General features: G+C 38.1%; 1 long non-coding RNA gene across 1 annotated transcript; it reads right to left on the reverse strand.

Annotated features, from left to right (window-relative positions):
* Positions 1-904: 904 nt before the first annotated feature.
* On the reverse strand, positions 905-10,417 carry LOC128850982 (uncharacterized). The gene is made up of 3 exons (XR_008448254.1): positions 10,355-10,417; positions 2,318-2,369; positions 905-1,316 (listed from the first exon to the last, which is right to left on the reverse strand). It is a non-coding gene; the product is annotated as an uncharacterized LOC128850982 (long non-coding RNA).
* Positions 10,418-20,647: the final 10,230 nt, after the last annotated feature.

Here is a 20,647-nt window from a genome sequence, read left to right on the forward strand (position 1 = left end):
TAACTGGAAATTCTCTCTCAAGAACAGAAATTTCTTCATTTGCCTCCTCTTTCTCCCTTCCACTCATACTGCTTCGGCAGAGCCCCATAGTGCCTTAGAGAAATTTAGCTCAAGAGTTAAGATGAAGTTGTGGGCCAAATGCAGGACAGAGGCTGTTCCTCTTTGCTACATCTGATCTGACACAGAACCAGGGCCAAGGTTTGCCACTCCCTCAGATCTGCCTCAGGGTATCCTCTCCTTTTGTCTCACTAGGAGGTTTCCGTCACTTGCTGAGGCTGGAAAACAAGAGGCGAAATGAGACCCTCAGCCTTCACTGAATCAGACATTAGAGTTAAAAGACACGTTTGACCAACTTTATGCCATTTAAAAAGGCCTGCCTTTGTTTGATATTAATCTCGGTGTTGAAGGCTTTTTCAGACTTATTTTGACTGACAGCACCTCAGGCAGATTGCAGTGGGCAGGCATTACTGAGCTTGAGTACCTGGTTCTTACTGATGTATTGTATCACACAGCTTATAAATCAGGACATAACTTTGATTAACTTCCTATCTGTTCATAATAACATGAAAATAGATAAAACCAAATTATTCTTTTTATTTTCCACTAATTATCTGCATTCACACTTACAGAAACCAGAAGCAGTTTCTACATGTCAGTACTGTGAGTTGCACTGAAGAATTAAATGTACCCATTTACACGTTCTCAAAGAACTTATTATTAAGCATAGAAAATAGTTTCAAGACATTCAAGAGGTAAAAGTAGCAACATAGCCACTTTCCAAATGGGTCAGAAGCTTCTCCAAGTGAATCCAAGATAGCACAAAAACAATTTTCCAGTGAAAACAGATTTTCATGAGACACAGATATCACAAAATGATCATCTGCCAATGACAGAAGACAATTACAATCCGTAGTACCATGATGACTCATTTTAGCAAATACGTGAAATACTTTGTATGAAATAATTAGAATCTCTGCTTCTGGCTTAGGCACTTCCCTGCATTCATTTCTAGCCATTTCTAACTCATCCTCTTGATGGATAGAGACACACCATATCCGACACAGGAATAATGTAATGTATTCCATTAAAGGCTGCTGATTATATGCACATGTGCACAGTGACAAACAATTAGTGTAATGATCCAGTGATTGCCAAGCTTATCACAACATTGTATAAGATCTCGTGGACTAGAAATTACCCTGACCACCTTCTCATGCTTCCCGTCCTACATTCTTGTAGAATGCAAATTTGTATGTCGAACTTGAAAGGCTGCAAAGGGACTGCCTGTGCTGGGGAAACACTGCCTTCCAGCAAATCTGGAAAATAAATTAAAAGTGATTAGGATAAAGTGATCGAAATACAGGGGCGGAGTTAACAGTTAGTGCTCTGCTCAGTATTTATTGAAGCAAGATATTTTCAATATGAATCCGTTGCAAGAAGCGTGATGGCATAGAGTTTGTTTACCCCTGTACCACCAGGTGCTCAGTCACTGCTGTTGAACAGAAATCCCCTCCACTGGCAGAAACAAGGCACCCACCTGTCTGGCACAGGCACATGTAGTTGAGAGTGATCGGAAGCTACACTTCAGATATTTACATGGGCTGTAAGTTGTACTACAACATCACCAAATTAGCGATCTACCTCCCAATATCATCCAGCAAAGGCAAGAGGGGAACGGTGCTCTGTGTATGCTCATTTCTATCTCGTAAGTAACACGCAGCAGTGTGCAAATCAAGATCTTCAGAGTAACCAGATATCTCCCCTCCCCTTCCTTTCTGTCAGGTCTGGAAGTGGCCAAAGCAAAAAAAAGAATGGGGAGAAGCTCCTGCTATGACTGAGATGGGCAGACAGAGAAGGGACCACCAGCAGGTGAGGCCAGAGATGGCAACAGAGCCCTAGCCCCCTCTACCCCCAGGGCAATCTATACCCAGGCAAGGACACTAAGGAACAAAGTCAGAGGGAGATCAGGAGGAGCAAAGCATGGAATAAGCATCATGTGCATTAGGACCCCAGCCTCAGCACTACCTGCAGCCTCATTGGGAACAATCTGACAAGTAGAGTAAATCATGGTGAAAATAGGGGAGGTTTGGAGAGGTAGGGGTAAGGATAGGTGTGTAATGAATAGATGCATAATTGTGCACTTTTTTCCTCAGTGGCCAAATTAGCAACCAGAAGTTTTGTTTGGACTGGCAATAAATTCAGCTTCCTGGATTTGAAATTTTTTTGTCCATGACAATGTAGAAGTTAATTTTTTTTTTGACTATGAAGTCCAAAAACTATTTTTGGGTTCCCTTGGAATCCTGATCGTACACTTCACCTTTCTTCCTTTTGTTCTTCTCTCCTCTCTTCTGATGCTATCCATGAGCCCTCTGTAAAAGAATAATAACTGCCATGAGACAATTTCTATTCCTCAGCTGTTTCTGGACTGGTTTTGCACTGAGAGGACTGTGGACGGTGACTGCTGGCTTTTAATGACATGAAAATGTGACATTTTGCTTTTATATCATATTTAACTGAGGTTGTGCAACATCTTTCCTTGCTGAATAGACAAATACAACAGAGGATATCATAATCCTTGCAGTCAAATACAAAAGTTCTGCACTATCCCTACCCTGCTCCAAGCTCTCGCTGTCTTGTGGAACAAAACTGATACAGATAGGATCGGAGCTTACACATAACCAAAACAGTAACTGCATGTCCCTCTTGTGTGTGTGAAAGGTCTCCATGCTGCCTTTTGAGAAGAGTATCTCTTCTGTGTTGGAGGAGGACTGGCTCAGCAGTTGATGTGTCTGTCTGTGTAGTAGGAAGAGTGGTCTGATTCAGTTGATTTGGTCTTGACATTTTCTTGCTAAAAGTATTTTCCAGTATGTACAGCTCTCTTTTATCCTTGTGTGGAAGAACACTTCAGCCCTCAGTCACAGCTAAGGTATTACATTTTATAAGGTATCGCTATTTATAATGTATTGCAACTCAGCCTATTGGTGGGATAGAAAGGTCTTTTCTCTCTGTCCAACACCTAGGACTCTTGGCAGTGATGGGCAAAGAGTTAAAATAAGCTCCGCTGCATACTGCCAGAGTGCTTATAGTCTAGGAGATGGGATAACAGATGCTTTCAAGACAGGCAAGGGAGGACAGGGTAAGAACAAGACATGCTTGGGCAGTATGACAGGACAGCTGTCTTTGTCAAATGTTTTGCATGTGTACTTGGGAATTCAAATTTTAAGAGAACGTATTGCAAAGCAGACTCTTGAAGGTATTTACAAAGAATCTCTTCTGAGCATGAGAAATGGAACAGGAACAAAAAAATGCAACCCAGCACTATTAGTAGTAGTAGTATTAGCAACTGGAGTGAAGAGTTGGCTGGAGGAGCAAATGAGAGGTGGCAGATGGATGACTGCCTAAGTAAAATGGCCAGCAACTCAAACTGAGCACATTGCTTCAGCTGTGTGTACTTTAGGTGCAGTAACAGAAGCACATCAAAAGCACAAATGGTACATCAATAACGCATCATTGAATAGGACGTCAAAAGGGAGATTGACATGGTATTAGAATCTACTGTTATTTGGGGATAGTATAACAGAATACCAGTATGTTCTGCATGAGGACAAGATTGAGCCAGAACAACAAGTCTTACTTCATCTCACTAAATTTGTAGGTTGTTTTTCTATCAACATTGCGACATACCAAGATGATGCTGCTGGAGGAATGTTTGTGTGTTCAGGTGCTTTGCTGAGCATTGTTAAATTTAAGCACCAACTGAATTTCCTTTTTTAAAGCTAGCTCAAAATTTCATTATCATTGAAATGACAACTGGAGTCACCTGCCTAAAATTAATTGTACTCTGCACCTGTCTGACATTATCTTCCTACTAGCTCCTACCTGCTCAGTTAGAATGTATACAAGAGAAAAAAAATAACTACTCATTTAAAGGCCATATCATTTGGTAATGCCTAAATTGCTACTAGAGCTATTTATAAATAATTTAAAGTAAAATGAGAGCCACGGCAAACACAGCTGTGGTTTATCTGCTGTTGCCCACCTGCTGGTGAATCTAGCATTGAGCTGTAGCAGCTGCTTATCAGCTTCAAACAAAAAAAGGGTATGTTATTATTGTTATTATTGTCACTATTGAAACACTCACCTGGATATCTGCAACTTGCAAAACCTGATTCTTGGTATATTTATGTCATCTGGAACACCAGAATTTTCTCCGTTACCAGAGTCAGGACATTCATCTACGGTCTGACACAAACCTCCCTGGCATTACATGTCTTTCAGAGGCAGCCTGAGGTAAGCAGGAATGCTGCTGACCGTGTGTGCAGTTATTTTCACAGATAAAATAAAGTGATGAAAATTCTTTAAGTTCCACAAGAACAGAGCCTTGTATTTGTGTGTCCTTGTATTTACCACTGTCTAAAAGATAAGCTTCTGAAGGTAGTATATCATTTGTAACCACTGAGGATTTGACTCTGAAAGACGCCTGAAAATATGACTTTTCTCACATTTCTGATCTGTATGGGTTTGCAACATAGCTAAATAATATTTGTTCTCTGTCCTGTGAAACTTTTCTTTTTTAATGTTGTACCCTGAGTATCTACTTTATAGCCATGTAAACTACCTTCAGGATGTGTGATGACTTTCTTTGTCTCTGTAGCTAGTCATTATAAAAAGAACATTCTTTAGTCCCATAAGAATTTCAACCATATGTGCAGAATAAAAAAAAAAATACAATTCTGCTTATCAACACAAAACAAAATGCTGTGAAATAGTATTTTGTCTAAAAGTAGGAACAAGTAAGCGAGAAAGGAACTACCAGTGCAACTCTAACCCCTGTCATAAAGGGATAGAAAGCCTTAATAACTAGGTCCACTGTGTTGATTGTCAAAGATGACAGTTATCTGCACATCAAATCCACATTCCAATACTAGAAGTCTAAGCCACATCTAATCTATAAGTCATTTCTGCTGACCTAAGTTCTTCCTTATGCATCCCTTTTCCTCAAACACAAGGGATAGCTCAATTATTTACTTAGACTACTTGATTTTAGTTGTCTTCATACAAAAAGTTGAAAAGCAGTGGTTAAATGAGCAGTGCACTTTCCCCATGCTGAACTGTTAAAGAAGGAAAATGGGAACAGGAAAGCTCTGCCATGATGTTGGGAGAGCTGTGTTTCAAACAGCCACTGGATGGGTGTAAAGATGGACAAGTGTTGGTTTTAAAAATAAAATATTCCAAACAACAGTTAGAGAAAGCCGGGGAAAGAACTTTATTTTCCCTTGGTTTTGTCCAAGAAACCAAGAGACTAGGGCGAAGGAGCTGCGAAAAGCACGCAAAGTGGTTTCCTATTTGAGTGGGAGTGAAATTTGCCAACTCATGGCAAAAGTTCACTTTTTAGTCTGTTTATGGAACACGTCTTGCTAATATACTGAACAGGATAAACAAACACTTTCTTCATTCAAATATGAAGTGCTTGGAAGGGCTGGGGAGCAGGAGTGCCAGGCAATAGGGGAGAAGTGAATCAAAGCCTTAGATGTTTCTAAAGTCTTCTCTATTTATAATCACATCCAATCTAGCCGCAATATGTGGCAAAATGCCCATAATCTTTAAAAGGAAAAAATGCATCTTTGTTAGAAGTGTTTTCCCCTAGAAATCCTAGGAATATTACTTGTGAGTCTTTTAAAATAAGAAAGCTTCAATTACTGTGCTAGCAGACCCTGCCAGCATTACGAAATCAAAGCTGACTTTGAACAGTAAAATATAGGTTACAGAATGCACAGTAGGGTTTCCTGGTTTAAGATCTGTAGCTTCCAGACCAGGGACTAACTCGCAATTATTTGACAGATCTCTGGAAGATATTCTCTTCCTCCAACATCAGAGAAGGGGGAGTGTACACTTAAGGTTTCAGGGTCCTGACTCCAGGTTTTTTAGTTCTGTCTCTCTTAAAAGAAATTATGATCTTAGGAATCATGGGCTTCCCCAGTCCCTCATGTTAATAGACTCAAATGTAAAGGCCTAAATCCAACAAATGTGCCTTCGAATTGTGCATGATTAAAAGAAGAGAAAACTTAAAAGCAGGATGCTCAGAGAGAGAGAACAAAATTGGTTAAATCGCTTATACTGCTAAAATAGTCGCCAAGAAAAATTAGGATCTTATTCCCTCAAGTATTAACAGGCCTTTTATAGTGACTATAGATACTTTTTCAGTTGATTTGAGGATACTTCTTTTTTTTTTTTTTTTTATGTGAATTCATAGTATTTTACAACCATTCTTAGTTATTAGCAGAGTAGATCAGAAATACGTATTCCTGAGTTTTGATCCATTTCCTCACAACTTGCTGTTTGGCATTGGACACATCTGATTAATTTCAAAGGAAATTTCAAAGAGAATACTCCTTTCCCAAGCAATGGGAAGGAAGTGGACTTTGGAGGGGTCCCTAGAGATCATGGCAGGGAGGAAATGTTCGATGGGATCTGCATATTGATAATTCTTCAGCATAGGGGACTGGAGAACAAGTCTTATGAGGAGCGGCTGAGAGAGCTGGGGTTGTTTAGTCTGGAGAAGAGGAGGCTGAGGGGAGACCTTATTGCTCTCTACAACTACCTGAAAGGAGGTTATGGAGAGGAGGGAGCTGGCCTCTTCTCCCAAGTGACAGGGGACCGGACAAGGGGGAATGGCCTGAAGCTCCGCCAGGGGAGGTTCAGGTTGGATATCAGAAAAAAATTCTTCACAGAAAGAGTCATTGGGCCCTGGAACAGGCTGCCCAGGGAGGTGGTTGAGTCACCTTCCCTGGAGGTGTTTAAGGAACGGGTTGATGAAGTGCTTAGGGACATGGTTTAAGGGAGTGTTAGGAATGGTTGGACTCGATGGTCCAGTGGGTCCTTTCCAACCTGGTGATTCTATGATTCTTTGATTCTATGACCACTGCATCATGTTCTTCAGGCCAACTTCTTAGAGGAACAGGGAGGGAGGGCGAAATCAAAGAATGGAGCTACAGGGAGTCTCTGCAGGGCAGTGCAAAGCATGCATGTGAACTTTCCCATAAGTAGACAAATGGTTGTTTTTTTTAGAACTCTTTATGTGGCATCATGATAACAGAGGCAAGGGAATAGGAATGATTAACAGGAAGAGAGTGAAGAGAAGGTGTTTTCAGTCCCCACAAATTACCAAGTGGAAACTTTATCAGATAAGCTGGTGGTCTTAACATTCAGTTTTAAATACAGAACTCTGTGTTATTGCATTTGTTTTTTTGGAAATGTTCCTCACTTTGCAGACTTTCAACACATCATGGGACTTTCTTGTAGCAAAAAAATAAAAGTGTTGTTTGTGTGCGTTATTCATTCTTGCAGTTATAAAAGTGGAAGATTAATGCTGTGCTACTGTTTCTTGCACTCAAACTGTATCAGTGCTCTCATCATATAAACACGCCATCAGAATGCCTATGGAGAAAGCAGAACCACCAACACAGCACCGCAAGCCCTTTGCATTTTGTAATTCGGTCTGGGAATTCTGATGATCTGAAGATGTGAACCTCTCCAACATTTTAGGGACAGAATTTTGCATGATGGATAAGGAATTATTCCTTCATATGCAAGAATACTATGGATCAAACATTTTAAAGTATTCCTTTGCCATTGGAACTGATATGCTATTGAAAATCATGGTATTTGTATTCCTAAACCATTTTAGAGCCTATGAAAATCTGCGCATGAAACTGACATTGTTTTATCCCTGAATATTTTTAACATACACCTTTCCTTAAAATATTCTAGTATTTATTTTGAAATCTATATTTCTGCTATTTCTATTCATAATAATATACATAATAAAGTTCTAAAAATAATCAGCAGGATTCAGTTCCTGGTTCTGCCTCTTTCACTCTCTTCTATTGGAAATGAATATTCTGATGCTCCATTTTCATGACAAAAACCACAGCAGAAAATAGTACAGACCAAGTAGTCTCCTGACACTGACTGAGGTAAGTAAGGAGAACAGGATGAAGATAACCCATTCCTCACTCACATTTTAGCATCGTTATCAACAGGAATCCATTGATACCATTCACAGAGGTGAAATTGGTATGCCTCACGTTCAGCATTGCATGAGGAACAGCCTTTTTTGTATCTGCAGTACTGACATGTATTTCAGGCATGATTAAAAGAATTTTTCTGCTGAGAACAATGAAATAAGATTACATTTGTCATAACTGCAGTATGCCCTAACACCAAGTGACAAATTAACAGAAAAGATTCCTTATGCCTTTTCCTTCTGTGGAATGATGCAAAACTGCAATTTTTACAGTGAATTTCACTGTACCAATCCAGTGTGCAGACCAGTTGTAAGAGGTTCAAGCGGAGCAAATCTATTTGCAAGGTTGTCCTGCCTCTTTTACAACCCAAATGTCTTCTAGGAGTGCAGAAAGAAAAAATAGGAGCTTTTCTGATGTTGCAAAAATTTTCTGCATTACAATAATAACTTTTATTAAATGCTTTTAAGAAAGCAGCAAAAATTTCATCACCAAGTTGAGCTTATGTGTTGGTTACTCCACCTTTTCCTTTGCCATTCTCATTCACTAGTGTTCATAGTACATGCTGTGTGCAGCATGTGGAGTGTGCAGCTTTCTTCAGTATGCAAATTAAGAATAACTTTGAAGCCCACAGCTGCATTTAGGTTTTGTCTCTAAATTCCTGTGTACATGTAGAAACTGAACTATATTTCTGAATTTTTAGATTATGTGATATGCAAAGAAGGTATCTACATGTTCTGTTTTATCTGTTTTAAAATAAATTTCAAAATTTAGATATACCAATTGGAAACTTTTTAGCTTTGAATTTTGGGAGATATTTTAGAAATTAGTAACGGAAGTTTTACACATACAATACATTTGTTAGGATAACAGGTGATTTTATTGGAAAATAGCTGTTTACCGATAAGATTATATAGCTTATATTCTTTTCATGAATTCTCATTCCTTACTTCTTTCAATAATCTCTCTATGTCCCACATTTGGAATTTCTTGGCAAGAAAAAGATTTTCAAAGGAGGACACTAATCAGTGACATAATTTTTTAAATTCTATGTAGAAAAAACAAGTTTTTCTTCAAACAAGGAAGGCTGAGCAAGTAAAGCAGAGGTATATATATTGTTGCCAATATGGATATCAGCAGCTGTCAGGCAGGAAAGAAAAACCTTGTAGCTGAGGCAACAGAGTAAGTGGATCACTGCCCAGAAACAACAGAAAAATCTGGCAGTGGAGCAAATGCTGCAAACATCTATCTAGTATCTGTGCTACATCAGGGCTCTGCAGTGCTTGGATCAATTCCTTTTATCTCCTGAATCCCAATCTTATGCTCTGTCACTTTGTGTCCAAAGTATCCCCTCTCTCTCATGCTTTCCATATTTGTGTGTTCTAATCTAACTTTCCTCATTTTAGTTTGCTCAGAGGGCAGCACAGAGGCATGATCCTATACCTTAATGCCTGGAAAAATACTGAGAAAAGAATTGCTTTCTATGAGTCAAGAAGAAGACTAATGTACCAGAGAAACTATAAAAGTTCTTATGGGCTTTGTGCAGACCACTTTTGTTGGTACTGTCTGTCCTTCTCAAGACTCCAGACTATTAAGTGAATCTGAAAGTCTCTATTCACACTGCACTTGACATCCAGATGACCCAGTTAACACTGAGAAAAATTGCATCAGTGGAACAGTAACTTTAAAAAGAAGGCAAAATTCACACTTACAATTACTATATTTACACTAGGAATCAAAATGCTATTTTTGTCCTTCCTGCATATTTTAACTTCTCTCATTGCATTAGAAAACTGCAAAGCAATGCTCAAAACTTCTCTTTAATGCAGTTTTCTCTTCATAATCTGAACGCAACTCATCTGATACTCCTGAACAGGAACATGCAAGGTCAAGCTGCCTTCTTCAATTGGATTTAGGATAAAACTATTTCCAGAGGTGTTGCAGTAAACTGGTAGGGTTTAGCAGTAGTCCAGCTTGCTTTCTTCTTGTCTTCTGAAAGAATTGTCAGGCAGTGGTTCTTGTTGATAGAACACATGTAACTTTGTAGTCTACGTAAGATGAGAAAAATTCAAGCTTTGAAATTCTTTCAGAGGGCTTTTCCATTTATACAAAATATGACTAATTTCTAAGCTATCTATAAAGTATTCAGCGTGTTTCATTAGTTGAGGGTATCCCCCCCTTATCCTGATATTGCAATTCCTCATTCATTGGTTCATGCATTTTTCTTCTGTACCTTCATACACTAAATTTGGTTAACCAAGGTAAAAGACTGTCAAACTTCAAGACCCAAGATTAGCACTTTAGAAAGCAACAAAAAATCGTTTATTTACCTAATGTACGTGTAGGCATTCTTTTCGATGCAGAGTTCTTACTGCTAAGCATCTTAATTCTTTGTAATCATCCAGACCAGTACCTGTTTGGAGTACTTAGCAGCACCCATCTTTAGCACATGACCTGGTTTCCTTTATGTAACAAATAGGATTTGTGGAAGGTGATGTGAAGCAAATCTGTGCCTTGTCCTCAGAGAGAACAAGGATGTGGCCAGAGTATGCTTTCAGATTCAAGAACTGGGAATCACTCCTAGGAGCAGTGAAGTAAATGTAGCATCACTGTTGCACCTGTAATTCACATCAAAAACTCAACACACAATATCTGTTGCCCAAAATGGATCTGTAAATCTTCAGCATCATGTGTAGAATATAAGCTGTCAGACTGGGTAAGCCAAGATCAAAAGTAGAGGAAAGGTGGAATGTTCTATAGACTAATATTATCATAATGATCTCTGTAAAAGTCTCTTTCAAAGTATTAAACACAGTTATTTGTATTTGATATCTCAGGAGTTATGTTGGGGAGTGGATGAAATTTTCCTGTGTGCAGATGATCCTAGGAATGGCAGAATGTCTTGGGGAGGAAATATTTAAGATTATTTTCTATAAAAAGTCAGTAAATAATCTACAACAAAGAGTGTTGAAGAGAGTTAGGTTTTTTTTCTAGAGAATAATCATGTTACAGTTATTGAAATTCAGACACCAGCATGCAGAATGTGGGGGTTTGAACAAGAAGTTGTAAGTTCTAGTACCACTATTGTGTTATCCAGCTATCCCAGAGCAGTGTGTGTGACATTCTTATAGGTAATGCCTATGTTAGTGTGCACTTAGATGAAATCACAGTTCGACTCAGATAACCATGTCCTTCTTATTTGGACAAATGTCTTATTGTTAATGTCAGACTCTGGCACCAAACTGGATCTTTTTATCTCATCTTCCCCTAGCAGCCTCTGAGTTCCATCCATTGGCTGTAACAGTATTTTTTATAGACCTAACAGAAACCAAGCCGGAAAACCTTAAAAAAAGTCAGTGTTTACAGTGGCCTCACTGACCAGGATCAAGAAACAAGATTCAGCTCTCACATAGATGTTTGTTCAATGGAAGAGGAAACTTTACTTTTACTTCCAGAAAATGCATCAAACTTTTTATATCTCAGACTGGTTTTGCGACAGTGAGATCTGTGAAGTGAGTAACTATACTGCACATACTCCTCAATACCAGAGATTTCTTACAATCACTCATACCGATAACGCTTTGCTAAGACTGAGGAATCTTGGAATATGCAAGGAGACTTTACCAGATATTTTGCTCTTCCTTCATGCATTATAGTCTTGTAGATCTAAAAAACCATGGAAGAATAGCATGAAGAAACTTAATTCCCTTGCCAGGCATTGTAATTAGGTATTTGAGCACTTAATGATGTCATTGAGGAAGCATTATTTGCTCAAGTTCCTTATCCTCATTCTAATTCACAGGCTGAATGGGGCATTATTTTTACCATATACATGTATTTCTTTATCATGCTGAGATTTCTGCTTTACTGGGACCACTAAGATTTATAAATCCTGAAGAATCCATCAGATTAGCAAATAGGTACCAATATTTTTTCTGATTCACAGCACCTAAATCCTGTTGTGTTTTCAAACATTACACAAGCAAAGCCTGGGATTGGGAAGAACTGCTGTTGGTATATTGTAAATACAGATTTTTTCCCCAAGAATTAATAGATCTATAACATATTCTATATTTTATATGTTGTGCAAACTTAATTGTTCTAAAAATATCATAATAAATTAGAAAAATATTGTTCTCTATTGACTTCACTGTGCCTGTAGGGGAGAGAGAAGATAAACAGCAGGTTTGCCTCTGTAGGTCAGTGTACCATCTCCACCAATAAGGCAGAGAAGCCTTACTGATGGGTAGGAGCTATGCTGACGGGAGATCCTGCTGCTGAAGATTTCTCTCTGCCCTTTTGCTGCCTCGCACTGAGTAAAAGAAAAGGAGAAGCTGAAAAGAGCAATAAACCATCATGCTGACCAGCACTTCCAAGACATCACCACTATCCTGAGTAATGGTTTCCCATGGCTCTGCCGTTCACTAGCACTCATGACAGGAGCTGTGACTCTGGGAGCATGGCTGCTCTTGGCATAACTTCACCTCTCTTCGGGCATGACCCTATAAGGCTCGAGCTCTTACCATGTCCAGACTTTCCAGTGCATCACTTTCCGCCTTTGGTGAAGAAGGACTTCAGTTGATGGAGCAGAACGGATTACCCACCATACTCTTTTTACCTCTGCCCTATGCCACTGGTACTTCACCCTGCTCTATTCTTCCATACAGAGGGGTGTTTTTTCAGCATCGAAATCTTATTTCTCCTCTCATCTTCTTTTCCCCTAATAAGCAGCAAGGTCTTCCCATAAATCAGTGAGACGCTGGCTTCACTAGTGATCCACAGCACCAGCAGATGGCTACTTGACATGAGGTATCACAGGGAGTGTAGAACCCGTTTCCAATCCCAGAGCAAAGGAAAAACAGTTCAAACAGTGGATCGTAGTGAATTCCTAAAGAAAAATACAAGAAACAAGGCAAGATTGTGGCTATCCTTTCTTCTGGCAGATTCTCCTTGTTTTCAATTTGACATCCAGAGAGCAGTCTGAAGTTTGCATTGGTATAAGGTGGCATAGTTCCACTGAAAATCAGTGCAAGTTTGTGCTTAAACGTATACTATGCCCAACATGAGTTATTTTTTATTTCTGTAGTGGAAGAACATTGTTTCAAACTAACATAGATTTATACTCATCAGTATATCCAATATTCATAAATTATACAAAAACCTTGCAGATTTCAAAGTGCATTTAGGTAATCTGTGTGCTTGTGCGTGGTAGGTAGGATCAAGCTATAAACTCATATGCCAAATTGCAATGTACACTTCCCAGTGTTAGAAGCCATATCATGTAAAATACTATGAGGTGAGGGGAAACACATAGTCTGGTATCATATGTCTCAGCAGAGTCAGTGGTGGATGTGGAAATAATTACAACCACTTTTCTGAAAACCAGAACAGTGTAAATAAACTATGTCTTTCAAAAATCTACACTCTTATTTTTCTTTTTCTTTTTTACGATATTTTGACTTTTTTTTTTGTATTTTTCCCCAGTATTCCAAAGAATTTTAGAAAAGACATTTGATATGTGGAAAGAAAATACTATAACTTTTAAAATCTAATCACCTATTATTTCTAAAAAACCATAAAATATTATAACAAAAATGGTAAAAAGAAGTAACTATCTAAAGCATACAGCTTACAACAAGAAGCCACATTTTTAACAATCACAAAAATATTGAAGTGAAAGAATAAGAAAGTCCAGGACCTGTCAAACCTATTTTTAAGAACTCCAATGAAAGTTTTCCACCATCTGCATCAGTAGCTGATTCCATGTACTGCTTTGTTATCTTTACAACATATTCCTAAATCTTCATTGCTATATAGTAAGTCAGTACTTTATTGCCTTGCCATGCAAGCACAGTAAGAGAACAAGCATTTAATTACTGTCATTTTTAGTATATTATCTTCTATAGAGCAAGACTATACGTCTTCCTCATTTTTCTTCCCTTTTGTAAAACTGTTTAAATTTGTTCTCCTTTTCTTAAATGTCACTCTTACCAAAACTCTTGTCATGCTACTCTCTCCTGGGTTTTTCTACATCTACATTTTCTTAGATTGTAGTCATATGAGGCTTCATCAACAGAGTAATTTCTGCCCATGTCTTACATATGATAAACCTGAAATAAGATATGTTTTCTCCAATAGTTCACTAGATGTAATTTAGTCTAGTCTTGTCATCTATTAGACAATTTAGATGTTCTTTTTTTTTTTTTTCTGCAATACTGTATCTTACCTAATAGTACCATATTTTGGCATTTATGCATTTGATTTCTCCTGAAAGTTAGGGTTTCCTCCTGAAAGGTAGGACTTCTCTTTACTGGATCTCATCACGAATTTGGATCATCTATTCAACTGATGAAGATATTCCCAAGCTCTGAACCAGTTATTAAAGAATTTGTGCCACCACCTCTAGTGCCATCTATGCATTTTGTTACTGCCTCACCTATAGTATCACACAGCACAGTACTGGAAATATGGGTTAGAACCTCATCGAAGACAGATTTCTGCAGAGCTACATAAGAATTGATGCCTTTATTTAATAAAAAAAAATCACTGGCAGCCTCTGCTCAAGTGAAGTTTTGTATGAAATGATGTGAAATCACTATCCTTTGTGTGGTGATTTAATGTGGACTGCATGTTGTTTATGAGAATGTCAATATCAAAATCCTTACTGAAATCAATATATAACACAATTGCAACTTCTTCATCGTTGACTGAGCCAGTTATCCAGTCAGAGGAGGAAACTAAATTGGTTTGACCTAATTTGCTCTTAGCAAATCTGTGCTGTCTCGTTTTCTGTCACTTACCTTTCCTCTGTAAGCCTATAAATTAATCATTTAATAGTCTTGCTCTGCTATGTTAATATTGAAATTTGGAAGTCTGACTTAATTTCTGAGTTCTTTTTTTAGTGGTTTTTAGGGGGTTTTTTGGGTTTTTTTTTTGTTCATGAGTAGTAAAAAAAATCAAATATGAATTACCACAAGTTAAATAGAGGAATATGGAAAACCTGTGACCTCACACACTTCATCCAACATTGACTTAGCACAGCAGCAGTACATATCTGACACAACTCATTTTAGGATAGTAATACAACTAATTGAAAATGCAGAAAATGTAGCACTTAATCTTCTCTGCTTCACCTGCACTGAAACTTCGTAATTGCACTTTGTGATTGATTTCTGTTTGTCAAAAACACTTGGTTACATTTTAACGGCCATTCTACAAGCACTTCAAGTAGGAACAGGGCATACGGGAGAACTTGTCCTGCATTTTTACAAAGAAAGCACACTGCTGTCTGATAAATAAAGTGGTGAATGTACAGAGGAGAATATGTGCTTCCACTGCTCTGAAAGACATGAAGGCAGAAACGGAGAAGCATAGGCCACAGATAAGCTCCTGCTGGTGCTAACAACAAAGAAAGGAAGATGGCTTTAAGATTATAAAGAACAAAACCAAGAATTGGAACAGACCTTTGAACTGTGCAAGGCTTTTTCCCTTTCCATTATCATTAAAATAAGTCCCTTGAATGCTCATGTTTGTTCAATTCATATAATACTCAGTTCAGCATAAACACCTTGAAATCACTGCGTATTGGTGTCGAATACTTATACACTGTAAGATCAATCATACTTTTTCTCTTTAACAGAATGCAGAGCAAATAACCTGAGACCTTTCTAAGAAGAATCCTATGAATGCATACTATGTTTCTCCTCTTCTACATTTTAAGAAAATATCTTCATTTCAACTGCTAGAATATTCAAAAAGCTTAATTTCTCAGTTGGACCAAACCAACAAAATAAAAACGTATATTTTTGTGAGGTACATTGGTAAGCTACCGAACTTCTCTGACAGAAAGCAAAATTTCCATGGGGATTATTCATATCTTCCATTTTTCTTGAACTTTTCAGATGGAGTCATAAAAGATTTATGAATGAATTAGGCAGCAAATCTTCCTAACTTTGCTTATTATATCTGGACTTTAGATATTCCAAGTAATTATTCCTTTCTTGGTCTCAAATTTCCATAAATAATTATATAAAAAGAGTTGGGAGGAGATTTTAGGGTTTTTTTGGGTTTTTTTTGATGTTTATTCCTGTGAGTGTCTTAAAATGTTTGAGATCTCTTCTCTGCAGTAGTCCAGTAAAAACCTCCTGTCTAGACAGAAATATCAATATATATACTGGCTGTATAAAGAAACGCCAGGAAAGAACAATACAAAGCATAAGACAAAGAGATCCAGGATTTGAGAGTGTCTCTCAGCAAATGTTCATACCAATATTTATTGTGTTTACCCAAATTAAAAAACCCCTTCCAAGCATGCTTTAAAAAGAATATAGTGCTTACACAAATTTTTGTTTTCACTGGACTGTATGATATTTTCTCAGCATTTTGGAAGGTTTTTTTCTCAAAGAAAGTAGTCAGCATCCAACTCAGAATTTATGTAATTGAAAGTAAAAGCAACTATTGCAAAATTAAAATTGGTACAAACAAACAATAAGACATCCAAAGTTTAATGCAAAAAATATGACTGAACTGCTTCCCTGACCACCATGTTTTGTAGACTGAAAGTAGAACTCCACCATGACTATATGGTGCAGATATTCTTCATTGATACCTTACAAGACATGCATTTTTTTATTCTTTGTTTTCATTCAGCTCTCTACCATATTAATAAAATAGAAAATTTGGAAAAATAAATCCTATCATAAGGAGAAAATGTTAATCTTAGGAAATAAATTGAGTCCTAACAAGACTCTATTTCTGTCCATTTCTGATTTTACTTTTATTGTATTGAACTTCCTTCTTTTGAATTTATTTCATTTGGGATACTCTTATCAAGAGCAAACAAAAGAAAAGATGACATGGATGAAAATTTTGCAACAATTGCCTGGGTGATTTAGTAGTCTCTGATGTTCACACAATACATGAACATGTTATTCAAGAGAATAGTAATTACTGACATAAACATGTGTTTGGCAGGCTTGTTTATCTGTCTGCCTATGCATTCTTGTATTTTGGAGTTCCCATTTGAATGAATGCCTAGGAACATTTGTAATATCAAGCAGAAATCTTTCCAGGAAAACAGTGAAATATTTAGAGGAAACTAGGAAATTAGCAAACCTAAAAACCGCACAGATTATTAATATTTTTTTTGCTATTCATCTTTTGTCTTCTAAGACAATTAATGAAGTGTTTGCAGCATTTGCATTCCTACAATTAGGATGTTTCATTACTGGTTATACAGACATGTTATTTTAAAAATGTTGACAAATTGTTGCCATATGACTGAAAAAAAAAGGTAAAAAAAGGTCAGAGGTCTATGGGTGTCAGTTTAGTCTGGAACATCTACATGAGACCAGTGGCACGAGGTTTAACAAGGCCAAATGCCAGGTCCTGCACTTGAGGCATAACAACCCCACGAAGCTCTACAGACCAGGAGAAGTCTGGCTAGAAAGATGCCTAGAGGAGAAGGACCTGGGGGTGTTGGTTGACAGTGGCTGAATATGAGCCAGCAGTGTGCCCAGGTGGCCAAGAAGGCCAATAGCATCTTGGCTTGTATCAGAAACGGTGTGACCAGCAGGTCCAGGGACCTCTGTATTATTCTCCCTCTGTACTCGGCACTGGTGGGACCGCACCTTGAGTACTGTGTTCAGTTCTGGGCCCCTCACCACAAGAAGGATGTTGAGGTTCTGGAGTGTGTCCACAGAAGAGCAACAAAGCTGGTGAGGGGGCTGGAGAACAAGTCTTATGAGGAGCGGCTGAGAGAGCTGGGGTTGTTTAGCCTGGAGAAGAGGAGGCTGAGGGGAGACATTATTGCTCTCTACAACTACCTGAAAGGAGGTTGTGGAGAGGAGGGAGCTGGCCTCTTCTCCCAAGTGACAGGGGACAGGACAAGGGGGAATGGCCTCAAGCTCCGCCAGGGGAGGTTCAGGCTTGACATCAGGAAAAAAAATATCATGGAAAGGGTCATTGGGCCCTGGCAGAGGCTGCCCAGGGAGGTGGTTGAGTCACCTTCCCTGGAGGTGTTTAAGAGATGAGTGGATGAGGTGCTTAGGGGTATGGTTTAGGGAGTGTTAGGAATGCTTGGGCTCGATGACCCAGTGGGTCCCTTCCAACCTAGTGATTCTATGATCTATACATGCTGAAATTATTTTTTTGCATCTCAATAATAGTATATTCCTCAAATAGAAAAATCTGATGTCTGCTTTCTTTTTTTTCCCCTGTTGAAGATCTCGCTGAATTTCTTTGAGGAAGGCGTTTGTAAAAAAATGTTTAAGAATGTTAGATTTGATTTGGAGTAGCAGAATGGGTAATAATTGACTCTCTCAACACAAGATTTCTTTGGCCTTGTTCAGTGCATCCTTTTGGAAAGATCATCTTTCCTGTCCCTTCAGGTTTGTTGAGGATGTGTTGCTTTTAAGTATGCAGTCTTGAATTTTTCCTGAAATTGTTTATTTTTGTCTTCTCTCACAATCTTTGCTTTTGGTTTCTTGTTTTCAGTGCTGTGACATCACACTTCACCATTGGAAAGCACACATCAATTTGTGTGGATAGTATATCTTTGGGGGAATATTTATAGATCTGTCTGCGCACTGAAAACCTGCCATGGAACAAAACAAGCTCTAATCTTTTGGGGATCTACATGATCAAGTCAAATGCCAGCATTGACACTTGGTGTGATTAAACAGGCTGCTGCATCTTTATAAACTGATTATACAGCAAGGAAGGCTGTTCTGCCCCGGGGAGGTGTCGTTAATGCTAACACTGAGACTGAGAACAGTCTCTTTCATCCTTTAAGGTTATGTTTGTTCTACCACTGATGTCAAAAAGAGAGCTGACAATACCACAGAACCTCAAACTACATCATGAACATACCACTCTTAATTTCATCGCCTGTAATATCAGTGCCTGTTGAAGTACCTGGCATTCTGCTCTATGTAACAAAAAACACCGTCACCATACAGACTATTTCTGCAATAGAATCCATGGTAGTCATGGAGAGACTTTTCAGGAAAATTATTTGAGTATTTTGTAGCTCATAATGTTGACAACTGCATTGTTTGATGGCAAGTGAAAAAAGGCTTCCTGTAAATAAAAGGAGTAGACAATGTCAGGGGTTTGTCTAGGCATTAGCCAGTGTTTGATACTCATTGAAGGCAGAACATAACATTTTCTTTCAATGCATTGTTTCTGAGAAAGAAAAAATTATCTATTAGAAGAAAATGAGGGGCAAAAATAGGAGACGTGAGATATTTTATGTTCAGGGTACAGGAAAATAACCTGGTTTGACTTATTTTTCTGATTTAAGTAGCCTGTAAGATCTTAGACTCATCATTTCATTACTGTACACTTCTCCATAAAGTATGTCTCTTTGTTGCCTGTGCCTCCTCAGCTCTCTTCATTGACTTGTCTGGATGACCTCTACCTGTTCAAAAAGCAATCCCTTCAAACTTGGAGGCAGCAGGTGATTCGAGAAACCTAGAGTATTCATGTGCGGGCCCACAGGATGCATAACAAGTTGGTGGCTTTTATTCACTGTCAGCCACAGCTGGGAGAGTCCATAGTAGAGAAGTTACTGGGCCGTATACAATGGTGCCATGGATCATATGCACTTTGTAGTCTGCTGGTTGGGCCTAATATTTTAAAATGTAAGCCCTTTTTGTCTATTGAAACTCTTTTACTACAAAAGGCATTAAGCATAAAGAAAGCGCCGTCATGGACTTGTTATGTGGTGCTACTATATAATATAAATTATATAAATCAAGTTTAGCTTGATAAATTTGAAGAGAAGGGTGTAATTACTTTGACAAAAGTGTCTGATTTTATGAAAGTTTTGGCAGGTGTTAAGAGTACTTAAATACGATATGATGAGTTTGAGATGGAATCTGAGGTTATGATGTTAGTTCTTGTGCAAATATTACAAAAAGTCCTTTTATTTTACTCTTTAATTTTAATCCTAGACTTACTGTCCTCTAACAGTCTTTTAGCTACTCTTCAGTTACTGAAAGTAACATGTTAAAAATAACTTTTAAAGCACAGTTTCAAAACTACTTATATGAGAAGAGAGTTTCCCAATTTAAAAAGTGAAGCAGTACGGAAAATGACTTAGATCTTGAGCTTCCTAAATGCCAGGCAACTTATGTAAGCAGGACTGAAAATTTTTGTAAAATGTTTATGTTCTATCATTTTTCCTTTGGGAGACAAAGGAAACAGTATACATTTTCCTGCTTACTTATCTTCAGCTATTTGGTAACCATAACTATATCTCAGCATTGACTACTTAGTAGAAAATAAATACAAGGCCTGACACAAAAGAAAATGAGATTGTGTCTGTAAATCCTTTTATTTAACAAATTAAGAAAATCAGCTATGATGATCTTCAAAATAGTTCCCTTCTGAGTTGACACACAGCTGCATACAATGCTGCCATGTTCAAAACAATTCCACAGATCATTTCTGAAAAGCTCTTGAGGATCTCCGTGTTCTTTTGCTTTCAGGAGCGTTGCTGAAAAAAGTGAGTTCCTTTGAGCACTTGATCTCTGGGGAGAGGGAGCCAGGTCTGGTGAGCAGAATGGGTGTTAATATATTTGTACCCTTAATTTTCTCAAGGATGGCTATGTCTGATTACT

Source organism: Cuculus canorus, chromosome 1, assembly GCF_017976375.1.
Source record: "Cuculus canorus isolate bCucCan1 chromosome 1, bCucCan1.pri, whole genome shotgun sequence".
NCBI classification, from domain to species: domain Eukaryota; kingdom Metazoa; phylum Chordata; class Aves; order Cuculiformes; family Cuculidae; genus Cuculus; species Cuculus canorus.